The sequence below is a fragment of the Panthera tigris genome, chromosome A1 (genome assembly GCF_018350195.1).
Source record: "Panthera tigris isolate Pti1 chromosome A1, P.tigris_Pti1_mat1.1, whole genome shotgun sequence".
Lineage (NCBI taxonomy): Eukaryota > Metazoa > Chordata > Mammalia > Carnivora > Felidae > Panthera > Panthera tigris.
The window spans coordinates 3,011,993-3,037,972 of record NC_056660.1 but is presented as its reverse complement, the minus strand read 5'-3'; the positions used below and the strand labels follow the sequence as shown (position 1 = coordinate 3,037,972).

General features: G+C 40.0%; 2 long non-coding RNA genes across 2 annotated transcripts in view; both read right to left on the bottom strand.

Annotated features, from left to right (window-relative positions):
- Positions 1-3,390: 3,390 nt before the first annotated feature.
- Positions 3,391-10,316, bottom strand: LOC122230764. The gene is made up of 4 exons (XR_006207838.1): positions 10,254-10,316; positions 9,584-9,710; positions 6,950-7,058; positions 3,391-3,487 (listed from the first exon to the last, which is right to left on the bottom strand). It is a non-coding gene; the product is annotated as an uncharacterized LOC122230764 (long non-coding RNA).
- A 13,211-nt stretch (positions 10,317-23,527) lies between these two features.
- Positions 23,528-25,980, bottom strand: part of LOC122230765 — a 33,463-nt gene continuing 31,010 nt past the window's right edge. Inside the window, exon 3 of the long non-coding RNA XR_006207839.1 lies at positions 23,528-23,596. This is a non-coding gene — a long non-coding RNA (uncharacterized LOC122230765). The remainder of the gene's footprint in view (positions 23,597-25,980) is intronic.

The window sequence follows — 25,980 nt, the reverse complement described above, 5'->3', positions numbered from 1 at the left end:
ACACACACACACACACACACACACACACACAAAGAACTCTTAAAATTCAAAAATAATAAAAGCAACGTGGGGGCACCTGGCTGACTCAGTCAGCAGAGCATGCAATTCTTGATCTCCAGGTTGTGAGTTTGAGTGCCCATGTTGGCTGCAGAGATTACTTAAAAATAAAAAATAAAAAAATAAATCTTTAGAGAAAAAAAAAAACTTGATTTAAGAATGGGCCAATAAAGACCTTAACAGACACCTCACAAAAAAAGATCCATAGATGGTGCATGAGCATATGAGAAGATGATCCCCGTCATATGTCATCAGAGAAATGCAAATCAAAACAACAAAATACTACTACATATTATTATTAGAAGTGCCAAAATCTGGAATACTGATAACACCAAATACCAGCAAGGATGTGGAACCCCAGGAATGCCTGAATGCAAGTATTACAGATTCTTTGGAAGATAGTTTGGCAGTTTCTTTCTTTCTTTTTTTAAATGTTTATTTTTTTTGAGAGAGAGAGACAGAGTGTGAGCAGGGGAGGGGCAGAGAGAGAGGGACACAGAATCCGAAGCAGGCTCCAGGCTCCGAGCTGTCGGCACAGAGCCCGACGCGGGGCTCGAACACACAAACAGCGAGATCATGACCTGAGCCGAAGTCAGACGCTCAACCGACTGAGCCATCCAGGCGCCCCATGGCAGTTTCTTCCAACACTAATCACACTCTCCTCACATGATCCAGCAATTGTGCTTCTTGGTATTTACCCAAATGAATTGAAAACTTACGTCCATACAAAAACCTGCTCGTGGATGTTTCAGAGCAGCTGTCCTCATATTTTCAAAACTTAGAAGGGACCAAGATGTCCTTCAGTAGGTGAGTAGATAAAGAAACTGTGGTCTATCCATACAATGGAATATTATTCAGCACTAAAAGAAATGAGCTATCCAGCCTTGAAGTGACATAGAAGATTCTTAAATGCATATCACCCAGTAAAAGAAACAAACAATCTGGAAAGACTACCCACTGTATGATTCCAACTCTATGGCATTCTACTGGAAAAGGGAAACTATGGAGACAGTATAAAGATTACTACTTTCCACGGGTTAAGAGGGAAGGAGGATGGCTAGGTAAAACACAGGAGATTTGGGAGGCCGTGGACCTATTCTGTATAATTATTATAATGGTGAATACATGTCATTACACATTGAAACCCATAGAATGTACAACACCAAGGGTAAATCCTAATGTAAACTATAGACTCTGGGTGATTAAGATATGTCAATACAGGTTAATTGTAACAAAGTGCCACTCTTTTTGTAACAAAGTGCCACAGGTGCTGGCTGTTGATAGTGGGGGAGGTGGTTCCTGGGTGAGCAGGCAGATAGGTGGAGTTCTTAATATTTCCTAGTCAATTTTTCTGCCAACCTAAAACTTCCCTAAAAAAAAATAAAGTTTACTAATTTAAAAAATATCCATGAGCAAAAACGGAATCGAACATGCATTTCAGGTAACAAGGAAACAGACTTCAAAATGAGAGTATGGGGCACCTGAGTGGCTCAGTCGGTTGAGCAACCGACTTCGGCTCAGGTCATGATCTCACAGTTTGTGAGTTCAAGCCTCGCGTCGGGCTCTGTGCTGACAGCTCGGAGCCTGGAGCCTGCCTCTGATTCTGTGTCTCTGTCTCTCTCTGCTCTTCCTCTGCTCATTCTCTCTCTCTCTCTCTCTCTCTCTCTCTCTCTCTCAAAAATAATTAAACATTTAAATTTTGTTTTGAAAAATGAGAATATGGACCAGAGCTGAACATCTCATATCAAAATAATTCTGCATTGAATCACGTGGGATAAATATTGGTACAAAACATATGTCACTCATCATTCTTAAAGAGGATAATTTCAAAATGAAAAATAATTCCGTTGAAATGTTTCACCTAAAATTATAGATTTTAAATGACAAAAGATATTGCATTAAAATAGATAACGGCAGCAAAAGGGTGTTCATTTAGTTTTCTTTATTGACTGACAATACACAAGTTATTGAGAAAACTCTTGAAAAATCTACAGATGACTACTAGGAAAAATAAAAGCCAATCATGGACTTTGTACATGGAGATATAAGGAAACAAACTGTTTTCTACATATACAAAGACAGAAATTAAAGTTAAGAGAAAGCTAAGAAAGTAGCAACTATCTAATAACGTGCAAAATCTTTACAATATCTTTTACATAAAAAGTGAGATATAAAACAATACAGATAGCATGAATGCAAGTTTATAAGATATATGTATATAAAATGCATTATTATGTGACTAGAAAATGGTGAATAAGATATTTGTAAAAGTTCACAGCTGTTATCTCTGGATAATGGCTAATTCTAATTTTCTCCTATAATTCATTTCTGTGTTTTCTCAATTTTCCGTAATGTTCATATGTAATATAAATAAATGCAAAATATTCGTGTAAAAGCCTCAATTCAAGTATGAAATTCTATGGAGACTGTTTTTAATATGGGTGATGATACGCAATGTCTTCAGCAAGAAGAGAAAATAAGGAGACTGATAAAAATCTGAAATCACTATCTCAGCCGCACCTTCACAGAGCAGGAAGTGTTGGATTAATGGGAACCAGGAAGCCATCATGCCAAGGTAAAATACTAAAAATTTATTGAAGGCGTTTCTGCTCAGTTGGAAGCCATAAACACAATTCCAGTAACTGAACTTGATTCTTAGAAAGCGTTATTCTTCCCTCAATGATGAGTATAGAGCATCGCTTTCAAATCACCCAGAGCTTCGTGGAATGTCATCTCTCACGTAAAAAGATTCAGGAATTTGATGTTTCACACGACGCTGTAGGAAACCACAGCTAGCGTGGTAATTCGCTCTTCTCCCTTGATTTCTCTAACGGATTTCCGCAAAGAAGACCACAGCAGAGATGCCTTGAAAAGCTGGCAGCTGATGAATAGATGAGGTTCCCGGCATTTTTTCCCAGGTGGGCAGGTGGGCTTGAGGTGAACCTATGGCCATACCCAAGCCTTTTGTCTATAAATCACCATGGATGTGCAGAGAGTTAGGTATTTAAGCCTACGCATTAACTGAATTCACTTAAACATCTTACTACTAATTTTTTTTTTATGGTTAAAACCAGGTGTACTGTAAATGCAATGTAAGTTTTATGTTTAAATGGAAAGTCATCATTGATTAAGGAAAATCTAATGACAATCAGTAGCATTTAACTGTTATGTTCAGAAAACTCATCCAGTTTCTTCCTTTCTTTCTTTCTTGCTTTCTTGCTTTCTCTCTATTTTTTTCTTTCTTTCTTTCTTTCTTTCTTTCTTTCTTTCTTTCTTTCTTTCTTTCTTTCTTAATCCCCTTTCTTTTTCTTTCTCTCAGCTTCAGAAAGCATCTTGTTCGCAACATAGACCAAAAGGACTACGGAAGCCCAGCCCTCTGATTTGCCACAGTCAAAGATGGATTAAGATCATTTTAAGAACACGTTTTCCTCTGCAAAAAAAAAAACAAAAACAAAAACACAAACTTATTTGGTTCCCAAATAGTCACAAAAATAGAGGCAAAAATTATGTGGAAAAATAATGGCTAACTCAAATCACCCAGAATGTAACTGTATTTTGGATGATAGTTTTCAAAAAAAAAAATGCCTGATACGTGAGATATCAGGATAAGTCAGCTTATAATTATAATAAATATATTTTTTATTTTTTTTGAAGTCGAATTCATATAACATAATATTAGCCATCTTAAAGCGAACAATTTGGTGACAGTTAGTACATTCACAGTGTTGCTCAACCACCACCTCTATCTAGTTTGAAAGAATTTTCATTGTTCCAGAATAAAACCCTGTGCCGATTAAGCAATTACTTCTCTTTCCCCTAACTCCTAGCTCCCGGCAACCACCAATCTGCTTACGGTTTCTGTGAATTTACCTATTCTGGATATTTCATATAAATAGAATCGTACAGGGGACCCTGGGTGGCTCAATCAGTTGAGCACCCAAGTCTTGATTTCAGCTCAGGTCATGATTTCATGGATTGTGAGTGTGGGCCGGCATCGGACTCTGTGCCGACAGTGTGAAGTCTGCTTGTGATTCTTTGTCTCTCCCCCTCTCTCTGCCCCTCCCCTGCTAGTGCTGCCTCTTTCTCAAAATAAATAAGTAAACATTTAAATAAATAAATAAATAAATAAATAGAATCATACAATCTATACGCTTTTGTCTATGGTTTTTCACTTAGCATAATATTTTTGAACTCCATCATCCCATCATCATTGTAGCGTGTATCGATATTTAATTCCTCTGTAGGGCTGAGGAAATATCCCATTATTTGGATACTACACTACACGACACTTTGTACTACACTACAATTTGTTTATACACTCAACTACTCATGGACATTTGGGCTGTTTCCACCTTTTGGCTATTGTGAACAGTGCCGACACGAACATTCACGTACAAGTGTCTGTTTACGCTTTCAATTCTTTGGGGTCTCTTCGTAGAAATGAAATTGCTGAGTTCTATGGCAATTTCATGCTGCCACCTCTTTTAACATTATGTTTTTTAATGTTTATGTATTTTGAGAGACAGAGAACACACCCACACAAGAGTGAAGGGGGAAAGGGAGAGAGAGAATCCCAAGTAGACTCCACACTGTCAGTGCAGAGTCCGACGCGGGGCTTGAGCCCATAGACTGGGAGATAAACTGAGCTAAAATCAAGACTCAAAAGATTAACTGACTCAGGCAGCCCTGTGTTGAACTTTTTAAGAACCACCGCATGTTTCTCCACAGTGGCTTAATCATTTTATATTCCAAAGAGCAACATACAGTGGATCCATGTTTCCTACATCGTCTTCAACACTTGCTATTATTCTTTCTTTTTTTTTCCCCTAGCCATCCTCATGGCAAAAAGTGGTATCTCACTGAGTTTTTCATTTGCATTTCCTGGATGACTAATGCTGTTGAAGATCTTTTCAAGTGCTCGTTCTCTATAAACAAGTCTGTTGTATGTCTTCTGTGGAAAACCGTCTATTGTTGTTCTTTGCCCGTTTCTTAATTAGGTTGTTTATTTTGTTATTGAGTTGCAAGGGTCCCTTATATATTTTGGACACTAGACCCTTTTTAGATATATGATTTGAATATATTTTCTCCAATTCTATAAGTGGTCTTTCCACATTCCTCATAATGTCCTATAATGTACAAAACTTTGGAGGGCAAGTATGTTTCAACATAAGAAAAAAATCAGTCAATGTAATAAATAACATTAATAGAATGAAGGAAAATATCACATGATCATCTCATTCGACAGAAATGAAGAAAAAACATTTCACAAAATCAAACATGCTTCCATAATAGACACTCAGATAACCATGATAAAAGCATTCCTGATAAACCCGCAGCTAACATCGTACTCGATGGTGAAAGACTGGCAACTTTCCCCTAATGACAGGATCAAGACAAGAATCCCTGTTTTCATCATTGTTATTCAACATTGCAGCACAAGTTCTAGCGAAATAAATTAAGCAAGAAAATAATAATAAAAGGTACCCAAATGGGAAAGGAAGAAGTAAAATTACCTTTATTGCTGATGGTACGATCCCATATATAGAAAATCCCCAAGCCACACAAAATCTAGAATTAACAGATAATTCAGCAAAGAGCAGGGTATAGGATTCAACCACACAAATATCAGTGTTTGTATGCACCAGTGATAATCATCCACAAAGGAAATGAACAATTCCACTTACAATAACATTCAAAGGAAAAAGTGCCTCAAAATAAATTTAATTAAATAGATGAAAAATTGGGTACACTGAAAACTAAAAAAATTGCTGAAAGAAATTAAAGAAGATGTAAGTAAATGAAAAACATCCAATGTTCATAGAGTAGAACACTCAATATTGTTTGGATGGCAATACTGTCCAAAGTTACCTACAGATTTAATGCAAGACCCGTTGAAATTCCAGTGTTTGTTTGTTTGTTTAAGAAATGGTAAATCAGGGGCACCTGGGTGACTCAGTCAGTTAGGTGGCCGACTCTTGATTTCAGCTCAGGTCATGATCTCACAGTCACAAATTCAAGCCCCACATTGGGCTTTGTACTCACAGCAAGGAGCCTGCTTTGGATCCTCTGTCTCCCTCTCTCTGCCCCTTCCTGATCTCTCTCTCTCTCTCTCTCTCTCTCTAATGAGCATCTTCCTTCACTTAAAAAGAAATAAATAAATAAACTTGAGCAGACACTGTCAGAGCCCTGTGTGCATCCCTTGGCCAGTCAGTGTGGCTGTGGATTTTTAACCACCTCTGTCTACCTCTTTGTTCCAGGAGACATTTAGTTCCCGAACCATGGAAAGCCACTCTGGTCACAGCAACACAGGTGGGAAGTGAGGGGAACGAACGCCCCAGGGAGTAGCCCTTAATCAACTTCCACAACTTATTTAATTCCACCAGCTCTGCTGCATTTGGCGTGGGAAGGCTCGAAGGTGTATGTTTTGCAATATATCCCTGAGTTTCTCCGTGGGATTAAGTTCCAGTTGCCCACGCTTTCAGTAGACTGAATAATGCGCACTTTTATTGGCTGTCTTCCCTTCCCATGTCACTTCCCTGCTCCTCTTATCAACACCCGGCCCACCACCCCACCTCAAAAAGCAAAACAAAACAAACAAACAAACAAACAAACAAACAAACACAGCTACATGCATTCAAATCTCTGTCTCAGGGTCAAATTCTTGGCGAAGCTACTCTAAGTCAGACTGAACAACGGCAACCACGTCTTTTTATTGAGTTCTATCTAATACCAGGTTTCATCTTCAACATTAGGAATTCAGTAATGAGCGAAACACTCCCCTTGCTCTTGAGATCACAACATGTTTTATTATTATAGTTGTCAACCTCATTAAAACACTACAATTTTAGAGATCATTCTATAAAATATACATGCAAGAGTGTTAATAGCTTACCTCAAACAGCTAAATGTACAGGAAACCTATAGCAGCATCAACACCTAGAATTTGGAGGACGAGGTAAGTCTTAGTAACAGCTGCTCTCCTGTTCTAGACTCATGACAGCCTAAAACAAACAAACAGACGCAGAAACATACAAATTAGACACAAAGCCTTATGTTATTGGATCTTGAGTGCCGCTGTCACATGACTTGAACAAAAATAAACAAGGGTTTTATGCTTTTAAGTCATCCCCCATCAAACTAGGTCACATGCCCCCAAAGTAGCAACATAAACAGAGTTATAGATGTGTAAGAAGAGGTAGTCGTTTGACAGAATTAAATCCTGAACACAACGCTTGACCTTATAGGTACACTCCCACCTGCACCTTCAAGAGCCCAGGGTCAACCACAGATGCACGGTACCTGAGCCAGGGCCACACCAGCTCAAAAACAGTTCTCAGAGCCCCCCGCAGCTTCCCTCTTTCCAATCATGCGAAGATGCAGAAGATGGGAGCCCCAGGGAGTCACAGAACACTGTGGAAATCTCCAGGAGCCTCCATATGACCAGTCTGAAGACCCAGGTTCCTGTCCGGGGCCCAGTGCCCTTACGCTTTGACAATGCCCTTTCTCTTAGGAAGAACTCAGCAAATAAATAGCCTTTTTTTGTTGTTTTAGGCAAGAATTTGGCCAACAAAGAAAACTCTATAAAACAGAAAAAGATGTGATTTACCCAAATGGTAAGGAGCTGTCAAAGGCAGGGGAGGAAGTCGGACATTCTCTTCAAAACCATCCTTCTTGTTTTATTTCTTCATAGAAGCAGTTTCACAAGGAACAAGCTCTTTCTTGACCTCTCCCTCTCCCCAACAAAACCCGTATTTTTCTTCCCCTTAGAAAAGTACGCTCGCTTACGCAGACGAAATCACCATAAAGAGATAATAAAATGCTTACATATTTCTTTGGTTTCAAGCTCTGAAGAAACTACTCACAGAAAGTTTATATAATATTCTTCATGTGAATTCTCAGAGTATAAGAAAGCCCTGGGCCCAGGCCAAAATAAGAAGGGTTGAGCTACCCAAAAGTGACTTGGCTAGTCGGGAAGGTAAGAAAGTCTGGGATGAAAGCAGTTTTCATAAAGTGTTCATTGGCTCCCTTCGAATAGTTGCCTTCCTGTTGGCAGCATAACATAAGGAAGCCAAAATGTGAAGGCCCTGCTGTTTCTCCCACCAATAACTGTTTTCCTTCGATTCATTTATTATGTAAGAACAGCAGAAGTCTCCAGATGGGAGCAAGGGACAGAGTCTAGACATCATTTATTGGCCACTGACTGTGGAAACAAGTGTGCAGCATCTACACGTTCCTCCTCTTAGGCTCCCTCCACCCCCCGCCATTTACCACTTGTTCCACATCGTGCACTCTGAAATGTCAAATGAGTCTGACACTTGGAATTGCTCGAACACTGAAAAGAGATTCCCAACTGTGTCAGGGATGGCTGCTCCCTTTTCCTGAGAGTGTAACTCTGGCCATTTGCTCCACCAGAAAGGCCTGCAATTACTATCATTTCTGTGATGTGTTTTCCCGGCAGCCGCAGAAAGTTGCTTGCTAGCAAGTAGTAAATGAACTCGTTCATCACGAGACACCCGAGAGCAGCTATCCCCCCTGCCCCCACCCCGGCAATGTCCTGAAAGGTTCTTCTGGTCTTCAACCTCTTTGACTTCATCCATTTCACAACACTGCGCCCAATTTTTACTAAGTGCCCAGTGATACGGTAAAGCCATAGAAATATCGAGTCAAAATAAATTGACATTCGGGTTAGTAGGCCAGGAAATAGATCAATGATTTCAGGTCGCCTCTGTGTGAACTGGCCACCGCTTACTTCTCTGTCCTCAGTTCTCATCAATCCCCCCCCCACACTCTCTGCTCAACCATATGGGGCTTTTCTCAATCCTCCCTCCCCCCCTCCCCCAAATGCTCCGGAGCGTCCTGCTTCCAGCTCTGGGCACACACCGTTCTCCATGCTCGGTGGGATCTTCTGTAGATCTTCCTCTGGCGAATGTCTAGGCAAGATCCTACAGACCTTGGCTTAGATTCCCAGACCCCTAAGACTGAGTTAAGGGCTCCTTCAAACTACTCCTATGGAGCAAGGTGCTACTCACACCGTCATCTTATGTGCTCAGGCTTTAAGAGCAAACATTGTGACTGCCATGCCAATCATTGCGTTTCTGGAGCATTACATCATTACCATACGCAGTAAGCACTCAAGAAATGCTTGTTGAATGAGCGAATGGATAGGTAAGAGTTAGGAAGGAATTATCTATCATCCAATACCTTTCCTCTCAAGTCTTACATTGGTAACTCTGAAATAGCATCGAGTTCCTTTTGCATTAAAAAAATTCTCTAATTATCAAGGTTTACATGAAATTTCCAAAACGTGAGATGGTAATATGTTTCAAAAAAAAAAGCTTCTGTGGTTAAATACATTTATGAAACTCTTCAAGTGACACCGATTTCTTTATTTGAGAAAGTCTCAGAACCTTCAAAACACTAATATTCAGTGTGAATCTCCAAAAGGTTTCCGCGTGAAGAATTGTCCAAGTTTGACTGGGCTGAAGTATCCCTTCATCACATACACACTCGTTCAACAACTACTTACCGGCTGCCTATCTTGTCCCAGGCTTATGCATGGTCCTGAGGAGAATCAGTGAGTAGACGGGGTCCTTGTCTTCAAAAAACTGGCCGTCCAGCCAGGGTGACAGACGATTAACAGCAAAACACATAATCTAAGCAACAGATGAGTAAGAGAGGTTTAGAAGATATTCCATTAGTGTTATCCAAAGAATAAAATGTTTAATGAAATGATAGGAAGCCAATGGTTTGCTCAGAAAGAGTGACCAGGAAAAGTTCACTCAACAGATCCACAAAAATGAAAAAGAGTCTTCAACACAGAAATCTAAAGACAAAAGGTCCCAGGAATAGGAAAGAGCAGGTGTGCTACCAGGAATGTAGACAAAACTTAATACGTTCAAGGCCCCAAAGGGAGTTGAAGGGGCTGGAGCCTGAGGAACAGAGAGAAGGTGTGGTCAGAGGTGAGGCGAGAGGAAGGCAGGGCCATGTGCTTCCAACTTAATGCTAATTAAAATAGGAAGCATTAAAGGATCTTAAGCGGAGGACGTATAATCCGAATGGTGTTTTTTACAGATCCTTCTGGTACCTTCGTTTGTCATCTTTAAATTTATTATTAAAGAACTGAGAGAAATTCAGAAAAATTAACGAAATGAAAGCCAAAAGTGACACAAATTGGCAATGAAATCAACAGAAATTACCATGACGTTGAGAAGCAAGTTGTAGCAACAGCAATTCAGATCCTGCAAAAAGCTGTAGTTCACTGAAAGGATGAGAGATTTGAAAAATGAACCGATGAGTAGCTTTTTGAAAGGCGGTAGGATAATCTCACCTAATACAAGAGAGTAAATCCTATGAACATTTGGGAAGATTTCAATTTCTTGCTGACGTTGACAAATATGGTGAAAACTTCTAATATCCCACTTCCGTGGGTGTACAACTTGCACCCTGACGGCTCTGGCGGGAAAGAAAGTCCATAGCAGGTTACTCAAATTTGACAATAATCCAAAAAGTTTACGTGTGACCAGTGATGTGTTGGGAAACTAGAAATAACTATTCTAATTTATTTCAGTCAACCATGCTAGAAAAAAAGACTGAATTGCGTCTTTGTTTTCCTGTTTTCTCAATAGAACCTGTTTTTTCAAATTAGTTGCCACGTGACAAGTCAAAGAACAAGAAGTCAGAAAATTAGGAGGGAAATAAAATGGCATAAAGGTGTGTTTGGCAATTAATCAATCCTATTTCTCTGGTGTTTATGATGTTTGTAAAATTTTTGTCGGCTTTTTTAAATGTATATTTTAGGGTGCGATTTCTATCTTAACAAATATCTGCTTTTGTACTGACTCTCTATCTTTGTGTTCTTTTCCCTAAAGAGGGCACATTGCAACCTGGGTCTACCCCAGTACGGAGGTGTGAGACAGTCTTGTAGGGTCAAGGAAGCTGAAGAATTGCTTGTGGATGGGGGATGGAGAGATACGGGGGAACAGTGGATACAAAAGGAAACAGGATAAACAACAAATCACAACTCTTAAAATTTAAAAATATCCTTTTCATGGTTTAAAAGTTACATCTAAATTTGGGGAACAGGTCAAAGGAGAAAACAGAGCATCTGAGGGCTTAACAGGTTATTTGAAACCCACTTTTCCCTGATAATTGGGTGAAAACTTCAACAAATGTTTTAGGCATTGTGATATTAACTTTCCGTTGTAGATTTCACATACTGTATCATGAGAATAGTAGCGATCTTATTCATTAGAAGAATATATTGCATTCCAATGACATTTGGAAGAAATCACAGAAGAAAATAGCATATCAATCATAATTTTGAAAGAGCTAGTTTTGCCCTTAGAAATTCCATAACCAGAGGTGAAACACAGTGCAAGTGATACAGGGACAAGTTTTGAGATTTTGTGGGATTATACCATGAAAAGCAATTATATAAAAACTAACATGGTGCAAAATGTTTACAAACATACTTACCTAAGATTCACAGAGCAAGAGGACGAGGATGAGAATACGGAGCAGGAAGATGTGGGATTTACATTGACTTTGATTTTTTCAACCTGACAAACCCATTGGTGAGAGATGATATTTCTGATTAAGGACAAGGTGACACACAATTGCTCCCTTTGCTTTACTGCAAACTGATAAACTATGTGTTGCTCATTGTAAATATCACATGTGTGTATAACTCAGCTAAGGCAAAGCCAGAATCATTGTAAAATTTAATTTAGTAAAACGAAATGTAATGAAGTGCTGTGGAAAGTCATTGTTGGAGTGTTTCAGTGCTTGTGTCCTTTCCCCGGGGGTGGGGGCGGTGGAGGGGTAGGATGAGAGCAAACAGTATCTACAAGAAGCCTAATGAATTAAAAGTTTTTAATACAAAAAAAAAGTAGATTTAAAGGATTATTATGTAGAGACGATCATCATATTTCAAAGTTAAATTTACCTATTTTGGAATAAGTAACATATCTGTATGGTTTGTAAATCCAAAGAAACAGAGCTTTTTACAATAACAGGGACTTTCTCCTGTCCCTGTCTGCTAGTTTCCAGTCCCTTCCCCAGAGGAAGCCACGTTACCAGTTTGTTTGTTTGTTTGTTTTTCCAATCATTCCGGGGATACCCTATTCATTCTAAATATGTGTCTACACTTTATGCCTGCTTTTGCACAACTGCGCAAAACTTTCTGTGCCTTGTTTATTTCACTGGACATACAAGACATAATTTTACATCGTTACTTAAAAAAAACCCAAGGTGGTTTTTATGGATGAAGAGTAGTAGATGGCATAAAGAAAGCAAGTCTCCTATTGATGGAAATCTAGACAGGACCAGGTTTACCTAATTTTAAAATACGTTATTGGATCTAGAATGATTAAAAGTGGCACAAGTATTATTAAAGAAATCAATGAAACAGGCTAATGAAGTCCAGAAATAAAATCTTGCTGCTTTTAGCACATGTCTTATTAAATATACTGTAAGATGGTTTCTCTTTTGCAATGATATCATATATTTGGGCTTCTTTTCCTATATAGATTCTGTGTATATTCTATATATTAGTTCCAAATGCCCCTACTATTGTTCTAAAGTTTTTCAGTCAATTCTGTAGGATTTGTCTAGATATGGTATCATGCAATCTGCCAGTAAACAAAATTGTGCCTCCCCCTTTTCCAATTTTAATTTCTTTAACTTCATTCTCTTACCAGGCTGCATCAGCTTATATCTCTAGAAAAATGTTAAGTCACAGCAAACATTTTGATCCTGTTATTTTTTTATTGATATGTAATTGACATATAACATTGTACTTATTAGTTTCAGGCAAGCAACGTAATGATTTGATACTTGTACACATTGTGAAATGATAACCACAATAAATTCAGGTAACATCCATCACGCTTAGGTATAATTTTTTTCTTATGGAGAACTTTTAAGATTTACTCCCTCAGCAACTTTCAAACATACACTACAATATTATTATTTTTTTATTTAAAAAAAATTTTTTTTAATGTTTATTATTTTTGAGAGAGAGAGAGAGACAGACACCAAGCAGGGAAGGGGCAGAGAGAGAGGGAGACACAGAACCCGAAGCAGGCGCCAGGCTCCGAGCTGTCAGCACAGAGCCCGCCGCGGTGCTCGAACTCACAGACCCGAGATCTTGACCTGAGCCGCAGTCGGCCGCCCAATCGACTGAGCCACCCAGGTGCCCCTACACTACCATATTATTAACTGTAGTCATCATTGTACATGATATCCTCATGTCTTATTTTATAACTGGAATTTGTGCCTTTTGACTACCTTCGCCACTCACCCCCCACCCCCGCCAGTCCCTACCTCTAGATTATCACCAATCTGCCCTCTGTATCTGTGAGCTTGATTTTTGTTTCTATAGTTTGGTTTTTAAATTCCATATACTGATGACACCCTACTGTATTTGTCTTTCTCCGTCTGACTCATTTCATTTAGCATGATGTCCTCAAGGCCCATCCATGTTGTGGCAAAAGGCGAGATTTCACTCTTTTTTATGGCTGAATAAAATTTCATTGTATATGTGTGGCACATTTTCCTTGTCCATTCATCCATGCATAGACACTTAAGCTGCCCCCATGCCTTAGGTACTGCAATGAACATGGGGGTACATATATCTTTTTGAGTTAGTGTTTTCTTTTCAGGTAAATGCCCAGAAATAGAATTGCTGGAATGTATCTAATCGCTCAATCTGCTCAATTTAGTCTGTTCCAATAACTTACATACTTTTTAAACTAAACCCTCAGTGTTCAGTATATCTTCTTGCTCCTCTCCTAGACAACATCTGGGTATTTTGGGGGCAGACTTTCCATATTCTTGCTGTGGCATGAGCGGCCAGAGAGCAAGGCTGTACAAAACTATAACCTTTTCAAGTCTCTGCTCTGGGTAAGCGATCTGGTCTCGTCCCTCAGCCCACAGTCACTGTGATGTTATTGGTTCCATGACACTGGGCACTGTGATGGCTCTCCTTACTGAGACCGATGGTCGCAGCCACCTGTCGCACATCCTCCTTTGGTCTCAAGCCCAGGATCATTCCTTCCTTCACCACTTTCTAAAGGGATTTTAAAAATCTCTAGCACACCATACACAGGCAATGGGAACCAGAAGACTGTTTTGCCTCAGTGCTTCTGCTAAGAGTGCATTTTGCTGGATGCAAAAATGAGCATAGCTTCTCCTGGAGTCAAGCAGCCTCCCAGCTACAGCCACCACTTCCAGAAGGTTCCTAGATATTTGCCCTACCTCCGTCTGCCTCTCCCCACTGGGGTTCCCATTCAAGAATGGAAAAGAGAACACCCCTTTTGAACCTTTTGCTGTAACGCGTTCTCTTTTCCTTTTCTCATCAGCTGCTTGGTCAGAGAGAGAGGGGACTCTTTTTCCTGTGTTAGGGAGGTTATTTTCAATTTCATACTCCCTTTCTTCTTCAAGTGGAATTCATTCTTTGGGACTCTAATGGCACTCTGACTTTAATGGTAAGGCATAAGAGCCCAATCATTAAAGAGCACAAATCAAAAGAGATTTCCATGCCAGACAGTACATCATGGGAAATATAGTCAATAATATTGCATCAACTTTATATGGTGACCAGTGGTAACTAGACGTATTAGGGTGATCATTTTGCAATGCCTATAAACTTCAAATCACGATGCTGTATACCTGAAACTAATATGATATTGTATTGCAACTATACTTCAATGAAGAAAAGAAGAGATTTCCAAAGTCATGTGCCTGTTACACATAGATGTTCTTACTGGCTTGAGTTATTCTGTCTCTCCATTGGAAGCACTTTCTTCACCCACAACTGTGCACTACAGCCCATTATCAGTCAAAATCTTCAGCTTACATAATATCATTTGGGATGTGTGAGGTGCATGTATGCATTTCAACTCGGAAAGTAGTGAGAATAAAATTAGCAACGTTGGGTTTAATAATAATACATATCGCGTTGCCATTTTCCTGCCATAAGGATACTGGAGGCATGTTCAAACATTTATCACTATTTAGTACCCCGGTTTCATAAAGTATTTTACTGTCATCCCTAATTAATTCTACCTTTCAACAAGAAATTTAGGATTGGCTGCTATTGTTATCCCACTCTTACATGTCAGAGAACTGAAGCAGAGAGGTTAATTAAATGACTTACCCAGATACCCGTAGGCTATGTTGGCAAACGGTGTCTGAACAGGGCTTCTGGCACAGATGCCCCCAAAGATGCAAATTTAAGCAGCCCTATTCCAGCAGGGGGCACCAGCTACATTACAAATTTGGGTACACTCTAGCTTTCTGCTCATGGAAATCTTACAAGATGGTATACCCAAGAAGAAAATCGACTTCAAGTGTCATGGATATGGCAGCCTTTCCTTACATCTCTGACACAAAGTATAGTTCTTGGGTTTTAAACAGACTGTACAATTCAATCAACACCTTCCTAGGATGTTTTAAAAGAGTTCAAGACAAGGGTCCTTACCCCCAAAGCCCGATCCATTATGATGCCTAGAACCTCACAGTTTTGGGTTTTAAGACTTTGGGGACTTCATTTTTAAAAGGCTATAATAAAAATCTCTAACGAAGGCAACTCCCTTCGTTGATATGCTACTGTCATTGCTCAGGGAAGTCTCCAATAAGAATGAAACACAAGAAAGAAGAACATGGGGTTACAGGATGGGAAAGAGAGGGCACAAGAAGGTGATGTACGGGCACCATAAACCAACACCCTGCTCCACACTCTTGCTTAGCGGTATATCTTCCAGGTTTTGTGAATTCCAAACTCATGCCTCTTTATGTGCCTTAAGTAATATGAATTAATGAGAAGATCTTAGACCTGAGTTCAAATTTTAGGTCCATCGAGAGGCTGTAGGAAGTGCTCAATAATATTTGGGTTTTCTTTCCTTCCATTCAAAGGAAGACTCATTCAAACAGCCTCGGAAGATTCTCCTTAATTTATCACAAGTGGGCGAAATGACACGATGAGCTCACCCAGTGTCAAAAGAGAATGTCAGACAGAGCACTTCTTCAATTTTAACATGAGTACAAATCACTTGCGGAGTTTGTTAAAATGCAGATTCTGGTTTTGTAGGTTTGACGATGGGCCTAAGATTCTGCATTTTTGAACCACTCCCAGGTGTGACCCATATTGACGGTCCCTGTAGAACATGTACTGAGCAGCAAGATGGTCCATTATCCTAGGGTTTCAGAGACATGTGTTGTTTGAAAGCATTCTAAGAAGTCACCCGATAACCTCTCCCTTGTCCCATCCGAAAGCCATTTTCAAAAAGGGCTCTCATAGAAGCAAAGCGCATAAATGATCTAAGGTTTCAACTCCAACTGAAAGATGATGTCTGATGCATGAGTTAGTCCTGTTTATTCTACAAAATGAGAGTAAGACAAAAGTCCCCAGTTCCTGCCTTTTAAACCGTTTTATATTCTTTACAGTAATATCATGATGCCAAAAGTTGAGACCTCTACTTATATAGGACTGTTTTTAATCTAGAAAATCACTAAAGCAGATGTTCAGCCTTCATTTTCTTTTAAAGATATACTAATAGAAATATCCCTTAAAATTGCATTATAGCAAGCTGATTTAACATTGGGAAGTTTATTCTGGACTAACTCCTCATGTCAGTAGTATTGATATAGTGTGCTAGCTGTAGAGAAGGGGGGAAGAGGGGAGAAGAATATTCTAGATGGAGAAAGACGAAGAAGACATAGTTGTTGAGCAATACCTACTATGTGTTAGACACTGCATTAAATTTGGTCCTCCTAATATATCTATGAGGTAGAGAATATTAGCTCCATTTTACAGATAAGGAAACTGAGGCTCAGGGAACTTAAGCAAATTGCTCGAGTTTGCACACCTACTATAACCCACGAAGCTGGCTCAAGCCAAGCTCTTCAGATTCTAATTCCTGTGCTTTTCTCACTCTCCCAAAAGTACTTCTTTGGGGACCAACAGTCACAAACTCTCAAGGTGTTCCCATATATCAAGACTAGAAAAATCATAGGATACTGGTAATCTCAAGAGTTCTTCTAATGTTTGCTATGTATCTCCACACATTTCCAATTAAAACTGTCCTTTTTAGTATGGCTTTTTTGCTAAATGGAGTTTAAGAATGCATGTACACATACCTCTACAAAGGCCAAATTCGTTAAATACAATTAAGAGCTTATTTCAGCTCGGTACTATGTTGGGTCCACATAACAAGAAGCAGATGAGGAATGTTAAGTCTGATCATCATTCTGTATGGGGCAGAAGTTGATTCCCCATGGCCTGCGATGATGTCAAAGGAAATGGGTAACTTAGTTTTGATCCACCCCGAAATACGTGTTCTCTTCCTCCCCCATTTGACGTTACAGCCCAGGGATAAGCAAGAGGTTCACACTCTAGGAGCACCAGCTCAGTTAAGAAGCAGATTCCTAACACCAACAACATATTCCTGTACCAGCAGTCCTCAAACTTCAAGATACATCAGTATGCCCCCCGCCCACTTTTACAACATAAATTTCCAGGCCCACCCCTAGTTTCTGATTGAATGGTTCTGGGGTGGGACCCAAAAATATGCCTTCCTAACAAGCTCCCAAGTGATGCTGATGCTTCTAGACTGGGAACCAGACTGAGAACTACAGACCCAATCTAGGTTCTGGTTCTGTGGAGGAGATCCAGGTTTATAAATCCTGGTGAGCCAATTTTTCAGGTACGTGTACATACGTTTTTCTAGGAAGAGGGTCCATATAGTTGATCGGAATTTCAAAGAGCCTTTCACCCTCAGGAGTTAACAACTAATCCAGTTAGCAGAATAATGTCAAAACCTGGAACCGAAAGTGAGTGATCCAGGAAGAACCCGTCATTATCCATCACACATGCTATTGCATTTGAAAAAAAATTTTAAATGTGTTTCAATTAATCGCAAGTAAAGAAAAAGGCGGACAATTCTCTTTGGCACCATTTTCTCTATCTTTGTTATTGTGAAAGAAAGCCAAAACTATATGATACATACACACACACACACCCGTGTGCACACACATACAAAACCTATCTTTGCCAAAGAAGCGCACATGTATTTGGTAGAGGCTGGTAGTTTTAATTTTGCACGTGCAAAACAGGGTGTGTTCTCCTTCTCCAGTTTGATCTTTAACCACCAACCACTTTCTAATTGTTCTTGCAGGGTGTAAAAATAACCTGGAGAATTTTTTTATAAAAGGCATAATTTAAACCAGAAGATTCTCTTCTCCACATTGTTAATGAGCTCCCAGTGGTGATGAAAACTCCGTTCTTATATTTCTGAGGCATATTTCAGAATTTGGAATCAGTCTGTCTGACAAGCTGATGGTCAGATCTCTACAACGGGGCCACAGTCTGTGTGTGTGTGCGCGCGCGCGTGTGCGTGTGTTCCAGCTGCCATAATAGCAGAAGCCAAAACATATGAATGGACTGTTGCCGAGTCAGTCGGATTCCTTTGTTAAGAGGGCTGGAAGAACCAAGCCATAGCACCATCCAATGCTATGATTTATGCTTTGAAAACACTCCAAGTGGATCAACCACAGGGCAATTCGAGAGATGATCCAGGAGTTGCCTCTGTGAGAAAAAGAAGAAGAGAAAACAGCAACACGTATGCGTGGAGTAGTGATAGGCATGCTCTATAAAGAGTGTCCTGTGGCTTAATAATCATTTCTATCTCGGCTAGACCCTATCTAGTCATTATCTTTCTAACATGTGATGATTTCTCCCTAGCAACAAGCAATATGTTTCCACACCAAAGGCTCCTTGATGATAGAAACCATTTATTATATACTTTCATCTCTCCCCACTTTCCAAACGGACTCTGATGCCCTTAACAGGCTGCAGAGACAGTATAGAAGTAAAACACATCCATGGAAGGCACCAACCACTCCTCACTCCTTCAACCCCTCTCAACCAGTGTCTCCTACTGTTCTTCTGTCCCTGCTCGTGATCTCTTTGCTAGAATCTGGTTTTAACTATTTACTCAGAATCTTTGGATTTGGACCGTGTGTTTGAGTCTTGACTCTGCTTTTGTGACTAGGCATTATCTTTGGTTCTCTGTTCATTCTTTGCCGAATTCTACGGCCAGGTCTGCCCACCGGGGTCCACGCGAGGCCCCCGGAAGCCTGGTACTGGTCTCACCACAGGCACCCTGCTGACCCAGTTGGAAGAGTGGGTGAGGAAGAATATGAGCCCTCATATAGCTCCTAATAAATATGTGCCCAGTAACAGCTTCGGACGGATGAAGGAAGAAAGGAAGGAAGGAAGGAAAGGGAGAATCAAAGATGCTATGAAGGAGAGACAGCCGTACCCTGGCACACCTGGGCATATTGCCTGCAAACGTTTCTAGAAAGTCTAGAAACACGTGCGGCCACCAGGCACCAGATCTGATGTTCACGTGTTTCCTTTATTCCCTTCCTGCCTCTGCTACTGAACCATGGTTTCTGTGCAAATATTTACTTTAATAAACTTTAAAAAGTGTAGTAGGAAGATGTTTGTGCTTCCGTGCTCCCCAATATGCCTCTCGTTCAATTCCAGCTCAAGAGTCATTATATTTTCATCTGTTTTACTCAGATAGAGCCTAATGAAAATCAGTACCTTTCTTAACAGAAGAGATTGCTGAAAGCTTCTTTCTCTTCCACCTCCATGCTCAGTGGAAACAGAAATGTCAGAGATGCGCCCAAGCATCCCACCTGCTCTTTCCGGCGACTGTGCTACAGCGTTGATCAGAGTTCCTCTTGTCATTTGTCAATCACAGGAGCGTCACTGAAAGGCTAGACTGCCACCGGCCGCCTCCTATGAATTATAGAGAAGCTCCCTCCGCAAAAAAAAAATAAAAAATGGACAATTTTGATTCATCATCTCGTCTGCAGGAAACGGCACAAGGGAAATGTGTGCGTGTGTCCATTAACCAAGGTATGGAATCCACAACCCCATTCTCAACACCCAAATCTGTCGATCCCTGTCAACTGTATGGAAAAAGATGGGATCATTGGAAATGCTACAAAGGGTTTTGGAAATAAAATTTTAACGGAGGCTTTGACACTTACCACACATGTACTTTGAAAAACCTGCATGGCAGGATGTTATAATTAAAAGGCAAACATCAAAACATGTTGTCACATGCAAATATAAAACAATGGGTCACGTCTTACAGCATCTGCTCCAAGTTAACTGCAGATGTGAAATGTGGATAGAAATTATTATCATGGGTGGGTGTTTGGTACTTTACATTATATCACAATTTACTTAATTGGTTCAGACATATTTTAATAAATTTGATCTTAATCCAATGAGGCAGAAATGTTCTGAAAAATTTACGTAGCTGTTATTACAATACCCGAATACTTGCAAGTAAATTGCTTTCAACGGTGTCTTTCTGTATGTAGGAATTTGGGATTTGGACTTCAGAGTATCTGTGAAAAATGTCATTGATGTTACAGTATCAGGTTCTGATTCCACTAGGAGAAAATTTCCCCTCTTGAGTGTAAAATCTCAAAAAGAAGCTTGGGACAAGACAAAACAAGAGGGGCAGAATGGTCCCTTTCGTAACTTATTTTCCACTGAGTTGCGGGTACGAGTTCCACTGACTGTGCACCTAGAGCTTGCCCACATCTGGTTGTGAAGGACACAAGTCATAGCTGCCACACCCCAGCTGCCAGGGGCATAGTGCTCAGAGAACCTTGGTGTTTCATGCGGAAGTTCCAAGAAAAGTCATCTGCAGTTCGCGCTGATGTCAAAACTCACTTCCTACAAGGCTCAGGACCCAATTCGAGTTCAGCAATAAATACAAATTATAAAAAATAAAAGAGTATCTGTGCTGAGGAACACTGCACAGTGCCTGGGACATAATAAGCCCTCAAGATGATGAAAATAAAATAACATAAATATTAAATAAAATAAAATAAATAATAAAATAAAATAAAATAATAAAATAAAAAATAAAATAAAATAAAATAAAATAAAAAATAGAATAGAATAGAATAGAATAGAATAGAATAGAATAAATGCAAAGGGAACGTAATAAATTTTATACTGAGAGGAACAATATATTTAAAATAAGCACATATTATCACTCGATTACCTAGACTGCACAATCCAATACAGTAGCCTCGTGCGACTATTTACATTTTAACTAAAATGTAGTGAGATGGAAAACGTCATTCTGGAGCTGCACCCGTCACGAGTGGTGACAAGAAGCTGCACATGACTAGTGGCCACAGTACCAGGCGGCACAGATGCGGACTATTTTTATCACCCAGAAAGTTCCGTGTGATAGCCCTGTTCTGAGCAATTGCCTGGAAGGTATCTCAAGAAACGAAACACAGAACTGAACAGTTTTTGTGCGGGGGTTGGGGGGTGGGGGGAAACAGACACAAAACGTACAGAGCAAAAGTCACTGTGTGGAAAAGCTAGTTAACGTTGGGGGCCAAAATGAGGAAAAAAGAATACATTTTTATGGAGACATTCAGGATGTCTGGAGATTCATTCTGGGGATCAAATCTTAGGGAAAACCCACTCAATCATTTAAACCCATCTGCTTATATCTTGTATCGTGAGGTACAAAGAGGGAAAGAGCATCTTTTGGAATCCTAGGTTGACAGGACACTGCTTGACTGTCGCCATCTTTGGGTGTTAAATACAGACTTACAGTCAACACGTCTCAGAGTGAATGAAATGATCTCCTGTGATACTTGGTGACAGGCAAAAGTACATAGACATAAAAATTTATGGTAGACGGTATTATTTGAAATTGGGTTTTTTGTATTTTTCTTTCAGGGAGAAGATAGCAAGTCTCATCACTCCCAGCTTTTTCACATGACTTACGATGACAACCCACCTCTGTGGTTCGATGCACCATTAAATTTTATCTCCAGTCTATTCCCCACATGAAACCTAAATCTCTATTAAGCCCCAGCAATATAATGCAGTAAATTTCTCCGGAGTAGGGATAACCATTACATCTCTGTAGAAGACATCATTTTTTCCACACATGAAAATGATTAAACTAAAAATTTAATGACTGAATCTAGAAAAGCTCCTTTAGGCCACAGAAAATGAGTTTAATCTGTGAATGTGATTTATGTCTGTCAGGAAACCAAACTTCATCATGCAGCCATAGCTCACAATAAAATGTGCCATGATACTTGCCCTTGTTAATGATGCCTGTCTTTGTCCTCTGGGTGGTACTTAGTACCTCGGTGATTCTCCCTGAGCTACGAGAATATCTCTATCCACTCCGCTAGATGAGGCAAATGTAACACCAGCTATCAAAATCATTGAACTGTGACTGAAAAATTGCGCACAAGTACTGTTTTTCTGCCCTTAGAATTAGAACATTCTATTTCATCCTGGAGGTAATTTAAAACATAGAGAGGGAGGTGAAAGTATTAAGGTAATGAATTAAACAAGACAGCTACTTAAATTAAGTCACATACAGACACAATTAGCTCGTGTACTGGGAACGGCAGCCATTCGCCATGTTGTGTGTAAAATTGTGACATAAATATTAATCAGAAGAGCCAATGGTGTGCGTTTCTCAAGGAATCGGGGGCATCTGTGTTGCACAGGAAATGTTAATACGCGGTAAGGTCAAGGGACATTGCTTTGATTTTTTTAGAGCTACGTACTGGTAATTGAGGTTTAATCTAATCACATATTCTAATTACTCTATGCTTCATCAAAATGCACATCATTTCTTGATGGTTTACATATGCAATTCCAATTCCCATATAGGTAAATATACCAGGGTTGAAAAAGCATATTTAAGAAAAATCTCATCAGCACATCCAATATGCCCAAAAAAGTTGAAATATACTTGAATACACTTATGTTAACACACCTGTATTGTCACTAAGAATGTCCCTCATCAAGAGTCACAAATTTCAAGGGCTCCAATTTAGAAACGCTAGCATAAAATGTTGGTCGTTTTCTTATTCCCTGTATTAGTTATTCACTACCGGGTAATAAATTAATAGCCCAAACAACAGACATTTCTCACCTCACGGCCACTGTCACCTCAGGGTTCAGCTGAGGCAGAATCAGTTTCAAAGCCGTCTCGGTGACTGTAGGCAGAATTCCCGCCCTTGCAGGCTGGTGGCCTGATGTCACCCTCAGTTCTACACCGGGGTTTTTCTTCACTAGAACAAGCAGACCCTCGATATCAGTTGCCGTCTTCTTTCAATCATGGCCCCAAGAGATCTCCCCGATCTGTTCCCCTTTTGCTGCCGCCGTCTCGTTTCCAATCCCAATTTCTACTTTGGACTTCTGACAGCCTTCTAAGTACAATTCCCACCATATTTTCCCCCCATACAATGGCAGGATAGTGCAGCAGTTAAGAGCAAAGCTCTAGAATCTGACTGCTTGGGTTCTAATCCTGGGATAATCACTTACCAGAGAGAGGATTGAGGCAATTAAAAAAAAAAAAAAAAAAAAACCCTCTCTGTGACTCAGTTTCTTCTACAAATACTGTCTTGTTGGTCAGCTGTGTGATGCTCATCATTATATTCTCTTTACCTCCCACAGTACCTGAAGGGAGAGATTACACTGATTAAATGACAGTAAAATTGACGGAACTGTTTCCACTTTCTCTTTACCCATGCGTTTCCTAATAGATTATTCTGGTTCAGGAACTAGGAAAAAACAGATTCACAAAACTTTATGAGAACTCTAATGGGAAGAAAGTTTTATGTATCAGAGTATTGGTCATCTCATCTTTCCTGAGTTAGCTTTTGCTATTTCAACAAATAGCGCATGCTGACTATATTCCAGAACCGTGCTATGTATTTCGGACACAAGTTCTTTGCTCAGAGTCTAGTGGGAGACACAAAACGACAAGCAGGTTTAAAGAAATAATAATACAGTGTTATGAAAGCAGTAATAGAAGCATCTTATGCACAGATACCGAAGTCATATAGACGGCAGTTCCGCGTCTCAGAAGACTTCACAGTGCAACTGACTAGTGAGTGAGTTGTTGAATAAGTCTGTTTGCAAAGCATAATAAATAATAGTAGTGATGATAATGGACTTATATCCAAAGGGAAAAAAAAAACGTATGCAATATTATGAAACATCACACGAACAGGGAACACTTAGTAACTTTATGTTCCTGGACAGTGTGTGCTATGGATTGTGGAGAAGAAGCTATAAAACTAGATAGGACCTTGTGTTGGCTAAAAATGTGGGGCGTTATCTTGTGTGCTAATGGTAGAGAACAGAACTTTATTAAGACGGGCAATGACGTTATCACGCTACGGTTTAGAAGGATCATTACTAGCTAATCAGAGAATGGTTACGTGTCATGGGACAACGTGGAGAACCCAAAGAAGCGGAAACCCAAAAGGAAGTTTATGTTCTAAGCGATGACTGCCTAATCTTGGGTCACATCATGTGAATGAATACTGGAAACTCATTGGAACTTGAATGTGAATATTTAAGATCGGATGACGCCAAAAGTTCAGGGGAATGCCTGAACAATGTGTCAAGCAAGTTACACAAGAAATAAAAAAGGGCATAGAGGGACGCCTGGGTGGCTCAGTCGGTTAAGCGTCCGACTTCGGCTCAGGTCATGATCTTGCTGTCTGTGAGTTCGAGCCCCGCGTCGGGCTCTGTGCTGACAGCTCAGAGCCCGGAGCCCGTTTCAGATTCTGTGTCTCCCTCTCTCTTGGACCCTCCTCCGTTCATACTCTGTCTCTGTCTCAAAAATAAATAAATCTTTAAAAAAAATTAAAAAACAAGGGCATAGATATGGAGGAGGAAGAGATCGTGAATTCGATTCTGTTTAGCTTGGAGTCCCAATGGGACATCCAGATGGGGAATATTCAGCGGCAGCCTGCTACAGGGTGTTTGACGGTTCCAGTTCACCACAGAGATATGAACGCCATTAGCATGTAAGAAGCAGATTTGGAAATATGGGCAGAGAGAGAAAATATGAAGCCAAAGAACAAGAAGAGAATACCAAACAACTCCGACGTGCACAGTCTAGGCAAAGAAAGATCCAGACAAGGAACTTAGAATGAACAGGCTCAGGTATTCACTCATCATCGTTATCACCGGCATCATCATCACAGAAATCATCGTCATCATGAAATGACAAAACCAGGAGCCGAGGAAAACCAGCAAACAAAACAAAAAAATAGGAGGGACAAGGGAGAAAAAGCATCTGTTCAATTTCGTCAAAGTGCCGCGAACAGTTAAAGACAAGGCGTTAAATACGCCCATTTGATTTGGTAACTAGGCAGTCATTGGAGACTATCAAAGGAGTGCATTTTCATTTGCTTGATGGGGCGGAAGTCGTATTGGAATCGGTCTGGAAGGTAAAGGGGAGCTGACGCAGCGATGAAATCACATCCAGGCTGCACTTCAAAAGTTTAGTCGAGACATGATGTGTTTTTTCTTCCGTCAGTTTGGCAAATTTTTGTAAAGTCGTTGTACAAATAGGGTACTATTGCACAGTTATGACAGAAATAATAAGCTGAAATATTCTTTCTGGAGAGCAACAGATATCGACAACCTCTCATAACCCCCTAAATTTCACCTTTAGGAACGTATCCTAAAGAAACAAGCAGGGTTAAATACAAAACATCACAGGTAAACATGATGTTAACCTTGGTCAACGTAAAAACATCTAAAAGGCCTAAGCATTGAGGATATTTCAGATAAATTGAGAGACGTCTCATGTGGAGGTTACGGTAAAAGGTTTCTATTGCCATTATAAACTCTGAAATATCAGCGGCTTAACAAAATACATTTCTTCCCCCATCCAGTTATGAAGGGATCCAGGCTGAGAGAGGCTTTTACTCTTTTTGAAATGTTAAACCCAAAGTCATCTTAAAGAGCCTGGAGCCCGCTTCGGATTCTGTGTCTCCCTCTCTCTCTGCCCCTCCCCCACTCATGCTCTGTCTCTCTCTGTC